Source organism: Pinus tabuliformis, chromosome 6 (assembly GCF_031772625.1).
Source record: "Pinus tabuliformis cultivar Carrire ecotype Pingquan chromosome 6, CPIR1, whole genome shotgun sequence".
In the NCBI taxonomy this organism is placed as follows: Eukaryota; Viridiplantae; Streptophyta; class Pinopsida; order Pinales; family Pinaceae; genus Pinus; species Pinus tabuliformis.
Genome location: NC_142292.1, coordinates 2,000,864,781 through 2,000,880,788, shown reverse-complemented (window position 1 = coordinate 2,000,880,788; position 16,008 = coordinate 2,000,864,781).

Genomic DNA, 16,008 nt, shown 5'->3' with positions numbered 1-16,008 from the left:
TATATTATGGATGAAGCAAACTCTTCTAGACATGCATTTTGAGTACAAAGAACCTATTCCAATCATGATAGACAACACAAGTGAAATAAGCACCTCCAAGAATCTGGTTCTTTATTCTAGACCAAGCATATACCAATAAAATATCATTTTCTAAGTGAACAAGTGGTCAACAAAGTTATGAAGTTGGAATGTATTGCTTCAAATCAACAAATTGTAGATATCTTCACCAAGCCACTTCCAGGAGAGAAATTTGAATATCTTAGAGAGAATATGGGTGTTCTTCTTTTTCAAAGGCATTGAGGATTTTACATGGATTTAACTGTTGTCATATGGAATCTACCAGAAGCACTTTTAGCTGCAAAATTTTGAGATTGGGTGGTGTTATCCTACTGCTGCAGCAGGTATTCATCTTTCATGATCGACAAATTTTACATGCCAAATATGTCATACGTTGCATGCTGCAATGTTCCATATTTGCTACAGAGGCCAAAGAAGTGTCCATGAGAGTGTGCTAGTCTAAGTGCCACTGCTGTGTTCCATTTTTGATGAGTTGATCCATTTTGATGAGTTTTCAGTTAAGGGAGGGCCAAACAGCCTAATCTTGGCCTCCCTAGGTTTCAATTGCTTGTTGTAGAATATAGAGATGAATATCTGTCCAAACAGCTTAATCTTGGCAGATTTGTAGATGGGTAGAGAAACAAGGGTGCTCAACAGCTTAATCTGAGCCCCTAGATGCAATAAGTGTAGATGTAGATAGGAGGATAACAAGAAGAAAAGAATGAAAAGCTGGGTATGCTAGTTCAAGTGCACCCAAAGCAAAAATAAGAGAAAATGCTAGGTGAGTAGGCCAGGTAGGTAGCTCTGTGGTTGCAGAATCATGGCTTGTGATCCATTTCATATTTTCAAGTGTCATATCTATTCACATCTCAAGCATGAGTCAGTTTTCTATTTGAAGGAGCTCAAGCGAGGCATGTCTAACTTCCCCTTCTTCCTCTTCCCCAAATCACTCACTAACTTCCCCTAAAGAGGTCAAGATCTGCTTGATATCTCTTAGTCTCATCATTTTCATATTAGTTGCCTTGGTAAAGATCTGCTTTACTCAAGGAACGTCCATACTTCCTCTATGAGTCATTTTCCCCATTAATAGCCTAAGATCTCATACCTAGCACTTTTTCTTATCATTGTCATTTTAACTACTAACTTTACTATGTAACTCCTTATCTATCTCCCCTCCCCTTACTATAACAATGTGAATAACTCCCCTATATACTTATCCCCTCCCCCTGGTTGAAAAATAACCATAAGTACACTTGGGAATTGCTAAGTTTGCCTAAAACTTAGGAAGAACCCTCCTCTTACCTCTTTAAGCCATCTCCCAATGCTTCGGACCCCTTCCAAAGCATAAAATCCTTCTTCCTATGCATTAAAACCCTCCATCAGCCATGTTTTACCCTTTTTCAAGGCATAAAACTCCTTCCAAATGCATTTGGACTTCTTCCATTGCATAAATCCCTCCCTCTGATTTCCTAAAAACCTTCTCTGATCATCAAAAATCCTTTAAAAGGCCTTAAAACCCTTTTTCATTCATTAAAACACCCCTCCGATTACATCGCCCCCCCTCCGACGCGATATCGCTGTCGGAGGTCGCAGCAATCACATGTTTGCCCCTTTTATATGCCTCCGATGCGATATCGCTATCGCACCCAAAGCGGTATCGCATCATCCCTCTATCGCAACCCTTCCTTGCCGCAATCGCCCCTTTTTCCCATTTCCCCACTTTATTGTTAACACTTCATTTTATCGCAAAATTCTCCATATTTTATTAAGCCCCGCTATACCGCAAAAGCATGCATTTCCTCGTTTTTTCGCTATATCGCATCACCCGCAGCATATCGCAATCGCAATAATATAAGGCCCGCACCCATGGTTCCCCGCCGACGCGATATTGCGACTTAATCACAACCGTCCATCGCCCCCACCCATCCAACGGTCCGCATCATTTCGGTGATCGCACATATGTAAATCCCAGGTCCCCGCCGATTGCCAAAATGCTGAGTTAATCTCAGCCTCCCATTCGGGCCGAGAGATCAACGGCTAATGTTTTATTGCAGCAGCCCCATATATGGCTCCAAACAGCGGAGTCGAAATAATATAAAGTGCGACATATTAAGATTTCGGGTCCCAAAAGGGGCCTTTGTACAGCCAAGCAGGAGGTCTCCGATATTCCGGAGCCGAAACGCTATGGAATGAAGTTTAATGTGTTTCGGGTCCAGAAGGGTCAGTACTGTACATTCCATATACTGGGCCTAAAAAGCTACAAAATGCAGTGTTAAAGAGTTTCAAGTCCGCAAACCCATTTTTATTAAACTCTGCCGATTTGGGTTCGCCGACGGGCCGGACCCGATTTCGAATAAACATGGCCTTAATACATTTTCGGGTCCGTATGGTATATCGCTCATTGGAGCTATTGTGTGTTGGACCGCTGATCCGCCAACCACCAAGTTAGCGCCATCTGTTGGATCGGCCCGCGCCGAATCCAACGGCCATGATTTAATGTTTTGAACAATGCCCGCCAGCGCTAAAATTTCAATGAATTTTCATGTTTTCAGGCTTTTCGCCTATTTTAAAGGGAAATGGGCATTTGTTGGAATTTGTTCGTGCGGTTCCCGCACCTGCCACAGCTGCAAAAGAAGCAAGGCATTCCTTAGTTATAAGAGATCGCTCCAGGCCTGAAATGCTTCCAAATGCAGGGTTTGTTCCTCAGCGTGCCTCGAGAACCCATTTATTCCGCCAGTTTGCAAATTTATCAGTTTAAAGGCTTTTTTTGATTGGCCAAATGGTGATAGCAGCTCCTAAGGTAGCAGACAGCATGACAGCAGTCCCTTTGGCTGAACATTAGCCATAGGGGGACGATTTGACAGTTTGGAGCATTTTTTGCAATAAAGAATGGGCCCAGATGTGTGTCAAGGAGTAGCAGGAAGCGACAAAGTGTATCAGTGGGAGAAAGGCGGCCCGATTCAGTTTAAAGAGTATCAGAACACCGAAAAATGTATCATATCGAAAAATATCAGTGGAGATCATAAAGCCACATCAAAGGAATAATAAAGGCCCCAAACAAAGTCAAAAAGGCAGCTCAAAGCCATCAAAGCCCGCCAGATCTCAGTTATGGGCATTAAAGCCACTTTGCAGCAGCAGAACCGCCTAAGAGGAGCAGATATGAGATTTAAGGCCCAGATATTGCAGAAGCACTGTACAAAGACACATTAGGTAGTGTTTCAATATTCAAGGCACAATTATGGAACATTTCCAGCGCAGAGCTCCAAAGGACCCTTGTTAACTCATTCTTTTGGCTGTTGCTTCTTAGCATTTATTTCAATTGATGTTAGGTTAGGATCATTCATTTCTCCAGATGTGCCCTCAGATTTGTTGTTGTAGATATTTTTTAGATATTGTTTCTATGAAGACCTCCCTCTGTATTGTGAAAAGGGTTGGTTGGTTGTATCGTTCATTCCAAGACTTGCGTTGTATATGTTGAGAACTTCTGTAATCAAAGATTGCTGGAATATTTGCATCTGAACTGGCTGGTTGTGTTTTCAATGGCTGAAGAGCTTGATATGGAATTCTCGTGCTTTCTCATGGTCCAATAAGTCTTTCCTCCCTCTATTTACCAGATTATATGTATCAGTATCATCTATATATCATAATCTAAGTTGTAGGAAAAAGGAATAGATCAGAACTGGCTTTCATGCCCTCTGTGCTCAATTCTTGTAACTTTTCTATGTTTTCCTATGAATTAGTGATGAATATGCATCCTTAATTGATCATGTTTAAGCTATTTCTTTCATTTCTGAATGTTGTTTAGGAATCCTTCATTTCTCTTGCATAGCCTTCATCCACTTTCCCTCTTTGGCTGGATGAGAGATCCTTAATTGCCTCTCATCGCCTAACCTCCATTTCATCTTTGTTCCAACATTTAACATTGTGTCATGTATAGCTATCCTGCTCTGTATTCCCCTCTTTCGCCAAGGAAAACACACCCTTCAGTTCACATTCATTGACTCCATTCCCAATGGTTTAAACTTCTTACACTTTGCATGCCAACTCTGCTTGAATAGATCAACCATCCCACCAAACTCAAACAAAACCCATATGCATCATATCTAGCCTAAAATCATCCCTTAAACAAAGCTAAATCATAAAGAGAGAGCCCTCTCTGACTGCAGGTAGGCTAGGACCTGCAATCCAAAGATTGGTTTGTGGTTACCTCGGCCGTATTCCCTTTGGAGTCAAAGGGAACAACCTGAGTGTTAACAGGTGGTGATTGGTTGTTTGCATGCTTTTTAAGGAATTATTAATTATTTGGTTGCTTCTTCTTGCTTCATTTCGGGATAGGTTTCTTTCTCATGTGTAATGCTTCTTCAAGATGGTTTGGTCTCATATATTTTCAAGGGGAGAATGTTCCACAGCTAAGGGGAAGTATTTGTTGCACCTCTTTAGGGGGAGTACTTCAATTTTGGCCATGTATCACATTGTTTTTATGGAATTCTTCTTTCTATGTAAAACCCATTGCCATTGACATCAAAGGGGGAGAGAGTGAGTTATGTATGTACTTAGCTTCATATCGGTATATGAAAACATAATATTTCTTTTTAAAAGCTACATGTTGACATCATTGGAAAAGGGGGAGTTTATTCGCATGTTTGTGTTTCCATTGATGTCAGCTATTGAATTTATCTACTCATGAGTCTATATGTCATGTCTTGGTTATGTTGTATACTTGTTGAAGGTTTTCATAAGTCTTAGAAGGTTTGTAGGAGAGGTGTCATAAGGTAACAAGGCCTCGCCTCAAGCTAAGCTAGACTTGTACTAGAGGTCTAGTTAATGATGTGTGCGACGTCTTATTGAAGTTATGCAACTCGGTTCTTGATGTCAATATGAGCTCGAAAGGATAGTTTAAAGGTCATTTCACTCCCTTGAAGCTCTATTACAAGTATGAGGGTTGGATATTTTGCTTCAACCCATGCTCTGCCCAAGTCACATGGATGGAGGCTCATCAAAGCAACTGCAACAGTCCATTCACTTGGAGTATAGGCACAGGCAAGCGATCATAACTACAAGTCGATTTTTTATAGGCTTGTGCATGCGATCAAGAATATTTACGAGTTTTTCTTGGTATCTCTCATGCTCATTTAGAATTCATTTACTATTGGTGAAGTCTATTGTTGGAATTTTCCAGGAAAAAGTCTAAATAAGTCATGGGGCCTCTAGAAGGTGGTTAAAGTTGAAATCATCAAAGGGGTAATGGAATGAGTGGCTTGATTCGGTCAAGATGCCAATCTCAATCATATCTGAAGCATGTGAAATGGTTTTGTGTGAGATCGATCATCTGAAAAATTAATTAACTTAACCATCTCTAGATTCTATAAATATGAGAAGGATAGTTGCTCATTTGGTTGGTTCTCTAGCAGCATGAGTGAGTGAGTGTGCATGTAGAGAAAGTGCACAAATCAATGATTGTTACAGTGAGTTTAGAGTTTCAGAATTGCAGTTTATCTTTCAATTGTGTTTCAATCTTGTGTGCAAAGATTGAACATCAATTTGGAGAGTGTCTGTAGAAAGCCTTGTTATCTCATTTGGAATGTGGATTTCTGGTTGTATGATTGTGCTTATTTGTTGCTAGTCTGGTTTATGCAACAATGTTTTCAATTCTGATTTTCATTATCATATTGAAAAATTGTTTCTACTCGAGGTGGGGGATTCAAGCTAAGTGAATGTTGATTGTCTATTGTAGGAGTGGGTGCTCCAAATTGGTTGTAGCCAACATTTCTCATTTCATTCAAAGGGTGGGTGCTCCATTGCTAGTGGTGGCTAGTTGATGTAATGTAAATGAGAATAATTTTGAAGAAATAGATAATAAGAAGAAGCAACAAATAGTTCGGTGGTTTTTTTCCCTGGAGGGGGGTTTTTCCACTTAAAATGTATGTGTCTACATGTGATGATTGCTTATGTTTTTCATGTGCATGATATTGTTATATTTGTTGAAGTGAATTTCTGAATAAGTTTTAAATTTAAGAAAAATTATAATATTCTTGTAATACTGATTCACCCCCCGCCGAAGTATTACTTTTGTCTAACACTTTAGGCTCTGTGTTTGATCTGAGAAGAAGTGATCCCTTAGGGTGGATATTCTTGGAACAATAATCCATGGATGTAGCATGTTACCAATCTTTGGCGACTGTGAACCACATAAAAATTCCCTGAGAGTTAGCTCAATTAGTTAATTCGTCCTCATTAAAGCAACTTTTCTATTGAGAGGTCATGTGTTTAATTCTCTGGAGACTATCTCAGCAAGGATTCATGATTGAGCTGACAAGAAGTGATTCATAACTGAGCTCACAAGAAGTGATCCCTTCGGGTGGAACTTCGAGGTACAATATTACGTCGACATCTCGAGGGAAATGAACCAAAATTGAAAAAGAAAATCACATCAATTTTATATACACACATAAAGTAATTAAAAGTAAAAGAAAAACAATTTGCTTTTTTTTAATATGACGGGAATATGTGATTTGTTTACTAGATAATACAGTAAAAATGGTATTATTGTATGATGTTTAGTCATTCCACGTGACACTTAATATTAAAAACAAAAATACGTCAATAACAAGTCTTCAATAAAAAGTTTTAACATCAAATATATATATAGAGAGAGAATGTTTTCTACTTCCTAATGTGAAGGGAGATGTATTAACATTTTAATGTGGAGAATGTGAATCATAAATATAATATTTCAATGTATGTATATATTATATCAAGAAGGTGAAAATAGAAATTTTCTTAATGTTTTAAATAATTTATTAGTGTTTTGCTCAAAATCAACAAAGATCTACTTTAACTTGGAATTTGCCAAGATTCGAAAGGAACCAAATCTCTTGAAGTGCAAACCATTCCTCAAATATTACTCTAAAAACCATTAATATCTCAATAAATTTAATCCATTTCAAAATTTGATAACTCTAGAATTATAAATGTGTAATAATAATAAAAATAAATAAAAAATTATATATATTTACTTTAAAACTAATAATTTATTATAACACCCTAAATTACATCTTCGAATTCTTTTAAAAATAAAATAATATTTTTAAAATATTTAATACAACTAAATATTGGTATTGGTGTAACCATCTATCTTAAAATGCAACTCATGTATTTTATTTTATTATTATTTATTTTATTTTATATTTTAAGAATGAGAGGTGCAGATATGACCGTTTATGAATGTTTGAAAATGCTAGTGCTCAATTTCGTTTCGACTTTTACATTGTCCTTGTATGATTTGAATTTACGCTTGAGCTACGCCCAAAAGGACTGCTACAACCTCTTCCATCGATAAACAAAAATAATTCTAATAATTTTATAATATACAAAAGCATAATAATTCAAATCTAAAGAAAAAACCATTTATTTTTTTAATTTCATTATATTAATTTTATTGTTTATAATATAATATAATAACATTCAAATTCGAATTTATCATAATATTTCAAGTATTTAGAATTTTAATTTATTAATTAGATCAATTATTTGAATGAATCAGAATGATTTAAAAAATATCGTGTTGAAATATATTATATATTTAATTAAAATGTAATTGTTTTGATAAGCACAATAATGTTTTTTGGATTAATGATATCATTAGGATGGATTTGGTTTACTTTTCGATCCAACTAATATGGTATATTTTCAAAACAAAAATAAAAGAATGAAAAAAATCAGTAAATCATACATCTAAATTTAAAAATAGTAATTAAAAATTGACCATTATAAAATTAGTTAATCAGTTATTAAATTAATTATAAATAATTAATTATAAATTAGTTGTTAAGGACTAGTTATTAAAATATTAATATTTCTATTATTTTTTATATAATTGAAATAAATAATTTGTTATAATTATTTATAATATATATAATTAAAATCAATTAGTTTAGAGTAATAACAACCAATATCCTAACAAATATATAATTAAAATATACTAAAAAAATATTAAAAAATAAAACTTAGCTAATTTAATAATTATATATTATAAAATTAAATATGATGATGGTGGTTGTGGTGGTGGTCGTGGCTACATCCACTAAGACCAAATTAGTGTATAGGACCTATCATTTTCTTAGCTTCTAATTGTCTGGCTCCTCGGCTTTCTTGGTGAGGTTGGTGCTGTAGATTTCTTTTTTTCTCTATGGTCTTCAATATATATTAGAAAAATATATAATTAAAGAATTTGTTGATTAGTTTTTAAATTAATTAAAGTAATATTTAATTATAAAGTAGTCGTTAAGAACTAATTATTAAAAACTAATTGTTATTTATTTATTTTAATTATATATATTTGTTAAGATAATTATAAAATTAACTAATTTTAATTCTCAGTTATAGTTATTAAGATAATTTACTAATTATGATTTGATAACTATATAGAAAATTATAGTTATTAAATATATATTAGAAAAATAGTTAATGTAGTTATTAAATTAATTAAAGTAAGATTAGTTATAAATTTGTTATAAGCAATTATAATAATTAAAAACTAAATACCTTTTATTTGTTTTAATTATATATAAAAGAAATACAAAATTCAAAAAGCTTTTGGTGAATTTTGTTACTCAATGCTTTTCTGAATTTGGTATTTCTTTTATATATATTTAAAATAAGTAAAAGACATCTCGTTTTTAATTATTCGAATTCCTTACAACTAATTTATAACTAATTTTACTTTAATTAATTTAATAACTATCTAACTAATTTTGTAATATATACTTATCAAATTATAGTTATTAAATTATATTAATAACGATAACTAAGAATTAAAGTTAATAAATTTTATAATTATTTTAACAAATATAAATAAATAAATAACAACTAGTTTTTAATGATGATGATGGTGATTAACATCTATTAAGACTAACATGGTCTATTGGAGCTCAAGAAAAGAGAGTCTAATTGTCATTCTTCAACATCTTGTTTGTGTGAACAAAGAGCAAGGAAAGAAGCATTCCAAGATCGCTATAGTTGGGTTGGCTTAATAAATCAAGAAGATCGAAGGTGTGACTACGGATAGGGAATTGAGAGTGGATGTGGATGTGGGCAAGAACCAGACTGTAAGGTCCTCGAGTTTGTTGACCCAACCGGGCGCGGGTGAGCGCACACGACAGGCGCGCAGATGGGCGCGCGGGTGAGTGCACACGACGGGCGGGCGAGCGGGCGAACTCACATGGCAGGCGCGTGGGCGACATGCGGGTGGGTGCACAAGGCGGGCGTGCGACGGGCGTGCAGGTGAGCGCACACGGCGGGCGCGCAAGCAGGCGTGCGGGCGCGCGGGCGGGCAGAGCTGCACGCGGATGCGACGAAAGGCAGAGTTAAGTGCGACGAAAGGCGAAACTTGGCGAAATGAACAACGATGGTTTATACCATGGTTTGGAGAGTTGTGCGATGGGTTGGCCGACCTATGGGAGAGCCCAAGGCCGACTTGAACATGGCGTGCGAGAGGGGTGTGTGGGCGGTCGGCTGGGCAGCCCACCCACACACTAAACAACATATATATTGGAGCGTTGGAGCTCATTTGTATCAACACATTCGACTTGGACATCTTCACAAGAGCTCAAGTAAGGAAGACAAGTGCGCAGTTTTGGAGAGGGATGCGCATAGCTCATGCGCACTTCATAAAGGTGCCCACTTGGTGATACTTGGACTTGGTCGAAGGTTGGGCAAGGTGTGCTCGGGGTCATTTTGAAGTACGGTTTGTGCGAGGACTTGGCGTTGGTGTCTTGGTGGCTCGGGTGAGAACCCGCCCATCGTGCAAGGTGTGCGCAAGATTGTAAAAGGGAGGGTTGCCTCTGATTGTAAAATTGGCTAAGTATGAGACTTCGTTTTTCCAAGACATACTTGTACATTGTAAATTGATGTTCTTAATATATTATCATGCACACTCATATTACAGGGAGATGCCCCTCCCTTTATACTGTGCAATTTTTGTTCTCTTTTATAATTGCTGATGATAATGAATGAGTATGGGTGTTCATTAGTATAAAGGATAATCTTAATATTGCTTGGCTGCGAAACACAAACTATGTAAGGAAAAAGTGTAATAGGCGTAGTCCACAAACATTAGTATTGGTGAAAAGAAAGTGTTCGATGGTACCGCACCTCGCTATAAGCGGTTGGAAGATTACCACAGGTGTAGGGGCGTGACAGGTGGTATCAGAGCAGTTGATTCAGGGTATTGAAGGTGTAAGCTGCTACACACCTTCACCGAAGTGAAGGTGGTATCAGAGCTTCGATTTGAAGCCGGTGAGCAGGGTCGCTCGTGACAGTGGAAAGGGTACTTGCAGGTGAAGGAAGTCATTTCACACAAGTGGAACAAGGGTTCGTTCAAGTTGCAGGTGACTTGGTGAAGCTGGTAAAGAATCGTGAAGGATGTCTATCTTGCAGGAAATGGGTTTTGCAACGTTCAAGGAATTTGAAGGGAGTCTACTTGAAGAATCAAGTGAGGTTGAACAAAAGTTTTTAGAATCGGGAAAAGGCTTGTTCAAAGCAAAGGATGCTCTTCGTGCCTTGGCCAAGGAAGGGATTTTTTATGGGAATAGGGACGAAGCCTATCAACTTGCAAAGGAAGTGGACTTGTTTGAAGCAGAACTCAAGGAGTTGGAGATAAGGTGGAAATTGATTCGAAAGAAGTGGGAATTTCTAACTCTTGAGGTGAAACATTCCATAGCTTTGACTCATAAGGAGAAAGCTGCAAAAGATAAGAAGAATGAAGATGCTTCTGTAGGGATGATGCAGATACTTGGTGCTTCTGCTACTACGGAGGTGGCCTCTAGGAGGGATCCTGAGAGGAACAGATTGGAGTATGTTCGAATGAAGGTTGGAGGTGCTGATGTACTCACTATGGTGGATAGTGGGGCTTCTCACAACTTCATGGGTGAAGATACTGCGAGAAGAATTGGGCTGAAATTTGTACCGGCAAAGGCACAAATGAAGACAGTGAATTCTCCTCCTATTGAGATTCTTGGTATAGCTGAAAAGGTGGACACTAGCCTTGATGAATGGACAGGGAAGGTTGACTTCACTATAGTACGGATTGATGACTATGAAGCTGTATTGGGGATGGAATTCATGAAACAATTTGATGCTATGATTGTTTCACATTTGAAGAAGCTCTACATTTACGATGGAAGGGAAGATGTACCCATTGGTGTGACAAGACCTGATTGTAAGTTGGGAGTGATGAAAATGGAGGATGAGAAGAGAATGGGAGACATGAGTAAGCGGTTGTCTACTGTTGAGGCAAAGCTTACCGAGCAGTCATTGGTCATCAGGTCACTTTCAGATAGCATCTTGGACTTGTCAAGAAGGCTAGAGTTGGTTGAGGATGATGATGATGATGAGGAGGTATATGTGAGGCCGGATGTCCAAAAGGAAGACCGGGTTGCTTATCTACAAAGGATGGAGATTGAGGATCCTGATAGGTGGATCGAATTGATTAGTGAGGGAGAGCCTTCAGGCTCTACTCCCTCCACATCTTCTTAGATGAACAAGAAGATGGGGCTCATTGTTAGCTTTTCATGGTAGTGAGTCCTTAAACATGTTGAGCAGGTATGACTGATGATGCAGGGATGGTTTGGCATCAAGCATCATGACATGTTGCAGATGAGATGGATGGAGTTTCCATGGACCTGAGCATGGATTATGGAGATAGATTCTTGATGAGTCAAGGATGTGGCAGGATGTTTTGAGGAACAACTGATGATGGCATGAGGATGTTCACTCTCATGGTTTGAGCGTGACAGTTGGATTAGCTACCCAACTAGTTCATACATGGGGTCACAAAGTGTACAGAGATATGTTAGCATTGTGTTGGAGTATCATGATAGAGGCTCACATTGGGGACACGTGATGAGGTCGACACGAGGTGTTGCAATGGAGATTGTGGCAGAGGGGTCGATGATCATGGATCGAGATGATATCTGATGGAGGATATACCGTTGAGGTGTATACCTTGGTATGGAGTACTTGGTGGCAGTTGGTCACTAAGGTGAGACATGATGGAGATGGAGCTCTACATATGTTGCAGGGATGTTTGCCTTATGTGGAGGAGTTGACACCGTGGATAGTGATGACGTTGGTGGATGGCTACCAAGATGATATGTTGTGGAGGACGACAACAATTTCAGGTGGAGGAGGATGTAAGGTCCTCGAGTTTGTTGACTTGACCGGGCATGGGTGAGTGCACACGATGGGTGATTGGATGGGCACATGGGTGAGCGCACACGGCGGGCGCGCGGGCGTGCGAGCAGGCGAACGCACACGGCGGGCGCGCGGGCGACATGCGGATGGGTGCACACGACGGGTGCATGGGCAGGCGCGCGGGTCAGCGCACACGGTGGGCGCGCGGGTGGGGAGAGTTGCACATGGATGCGACGAAAGGGCGAGTCAAGGGCGACGAAAGGCGAAACTTGGCGAAATGAACAACGATGGTTTATACCATGGTTTGGAGAGTTGTGCAATGAGTTGGCCGACCTATGGGAGAGCCCAAGGCCAACTTGAACATGGTGTTCGAGAGGGGTGTGTCGGCGGTTAGCTAGGCAGCCCACCCACACACTAAACAGCATATATATTGGAGCATTGGAGCTCATTTGTATCAACACATTCGACTTGGACATTTTCACAAGAGCTCAAGTAAGGAAGACAAGTGCGCAATTTTGGAGAGGGATGCGCATAGCTCATGCACGCTTCATAAAGGTGCTCACTTGGTGATACTTGGAGTTGGTCGAAGGTTGGGCAAGGTGTGCCTGCGGTCGTTTTGAAGTACGGTTTGTTCCGGGACTTGGCATGGGTGTCTTGGTGGCTCGGGTGAGCACTCACCCATCGTGCAAGGTGTGCACAATATTGTAAAAGGTAGGGTTGCCTCTGATTGTAAAATTGGCTAAGTATGAGACTTGGTTTTTCCAAGACATACTTGTACATTGTAAATTGATGTTCTTAATATATTATCAGGCAGACTCATATTACAGGGAGTTGCCCCTCCCTTTATACTATGCAATTGTTGTTCTCTTTCATAATTGCTGATGATAATGAATGAGTATGGGTGTTCATTAGTATAATGGATGATCTTAATATTTCTTGGTTGCGAAACACAAACTAAGTAAGGAAAAGGTATAGGCGTAGTCCATGAACATTAGTATTGGTAAAAAGAAAGTGTTCGGTGGTGCCGCACCTCGCTATAATCGGTTGGAAGACTACCACAGGTGTAGGGGTGTGACTATATAGAAAATTATAGTTATTAAATATATATTAGAAAATAGTTAAGGTTGTTATTAAATTAATTAATGTAAGATTAGTTATAAATTAGTTGTAAGGAATTATAATAATTAAAAACTAAATACCTTTTATTTGTTTTAATTATATATAAAAGAAATACAAAATTCAAAAAGCTTTTGGTGAATTTTGTTACTCAATGCTTTTCTGAATTTGGTATTTCTTTTATATATAATTAAAATAAGTAAAAGACATCTGGTTTTTAATTATTCGAATTCCTTACAACTAATTTATAACTAATTTTACTTTAATTAATTTAATAACTATCTAACTAATTTTCTAATATATGTTTTCTAATATATAGTTATCAAATTATAGTTATTAAATTATATTAATAACGATAACTAAGAATTAAAGTTAATAAACTTTATAGTTATTTTAACAAATATAGATAATTAAAATAAATAAATAGTAACTAGTTTTTAATGATGATGATGGTGATTAATGTCTATTAAGACCAACATGGTCTATTGGAGCTCAAGAAAAGAGAGTCTAATTGTCATTCTTCAACATCTTGTTTGTGTGATCAAAGAGCAAGGAAAGAAGCATTCCAAGATTGCTATAGTTGGGTTGGCTTAATAAATCAAGAAGATTGGAGGTGTGACTACGGATAGGGAATTGAGAGTGGATGTAGATGTGGGCAAGAACCAGGCAGTCTAAAAGGAAGTTCTCTTCATCTTCCACCTTCTTAGTATCACAAATATGACAAATTCTATCCTCCCATAAAGTCTCGGGAGTAGACCACTACTCAGTCTCACTTTGAAGCTCATGAGAGTTAGTTGTAATCCTAGCCATGTTCTTTTTCTTCTTAGTACTAGTCAACATAAAGAGATAATTATGGTTATCAACAATGGGGTTGATCACCTCCTTATATTACCTTAGATTTCTTTTACCCTCCAAATTCCTAACAACTAATTTATAAATAAATCTTACTTTAATTAATTTAACTAATTTGTCTAATATATATTATTAAATTAACTAATTTACTAATTTCCTAATATATTTTAATTATATATATTTGATAGGATATTAGTTATTATTATTCTAAAACTAATTGATTTTAATTATATATAAATTATAAAGGAGTTGTCTTTATTGTGAATTTTTAGAATTTTCGGTGTTAGAATCCACTAAAAAATTTGAAGTGAAATCTTAATTTGTGTTATTTAAATTGGTTTTTTGACTATATATATGGATTCAACATCTGAAAAACCCTTTTGACACTTTGATTGTGCATGGTTACCCATCAAACTTGTGATTTCAATAAATTCCTGCCTGATTTTAGAGAAATTAGGCCAGAAAAACTCATCAAAAAAGATTGTAAAAAATTGCACTAAAAACAACTCGTATTATAAATAATTATAGTAAATTATTTGTTTTAATTATATATAAAAATAATAGAAATATTAATATTTTAATAATTAATCCATAACAACTAATTTATAACTAAATCTTTTTAATTAATTTAATAACTAATCAACTCATTTAATAACGGCTAGATCCTAATGCATCCCAGCTATTTATTCCTTACAATCTACTGTTTTTTTCACTTTTGTCCTCACAATGAACCACCTTAGTTGGTTCGAAATGTTGACCAAATCCTAATGATGTGATTAATATGAAAGACATTATTATTAAACTAGACCCTAATGCATTCCTGCTATTTATTCCTTAAAATCTACTGAATTTTTCACCTTTGTTTTGATGATGAACCACCTTAGTTTGTTCGAAAGGTTGATCAAATCCTAATGATGTGATTAATCTGAAAGACATTATTATTCAGCAATATCGATCACAAAAGTCTAAGATCTTGCCTTGACAGTGAACGACATTGGTTGTTTTGAAATGCTTGGGTAATTATTCTTGATGTGATTGGTTTGGTTTTTCATATATAATCTAAAAATTTACTAATTTAATAATAATAATAATAATAATAATAATAATAATGACTATGGCCCATTAAAACCAATGCCATAAATAAAAAATTCATAAAAAAAAAAATAAATAATATTAAAATAATAATATTTTTAATAAATTAAATTAATTAATAATTAATAATTATAATTATTATAGGCACACCACCACGAAACAATGTAATCATCATTCAAACTTTATTCAATAATACAATTACTACTTACAAATACATATACTGTCTACACATAATAACTTCTTGCATACAAGTCTGCTTTTAATAGTGGTATCAAAGTCGTTTTGACTCTGGACGATTTTCACCATCACCACTCCACCTTCACCATCTGCCTCCCTGTCAGATGTACCACTTTCCAACATTGTCGACCACTCCAAACTTCTATTGAACTTGCATCTAGGCCTGGAATTTGACGTCCCACAGGAAGTATTTTGGATTTCAGAACGAATTTGACAGTTGCTGAAAAATTTTCACCGTCAAATTTCACGTGTGCTATAATAGGTAAACTGTCAAAATGACTTCCAATTTCAAAATTAAACTGCCAAAGTCTATAATACCTTAAGTGCCAATGAACATAGCCTACAGTAAAATATTATGATACTTCATTCTAGGAAACGATTGGTACAAATTACATTACATTAACTTTATGTCAATAGATTGGTGAGAACACCAAATGCTGACATTTTAACACTATATTTATG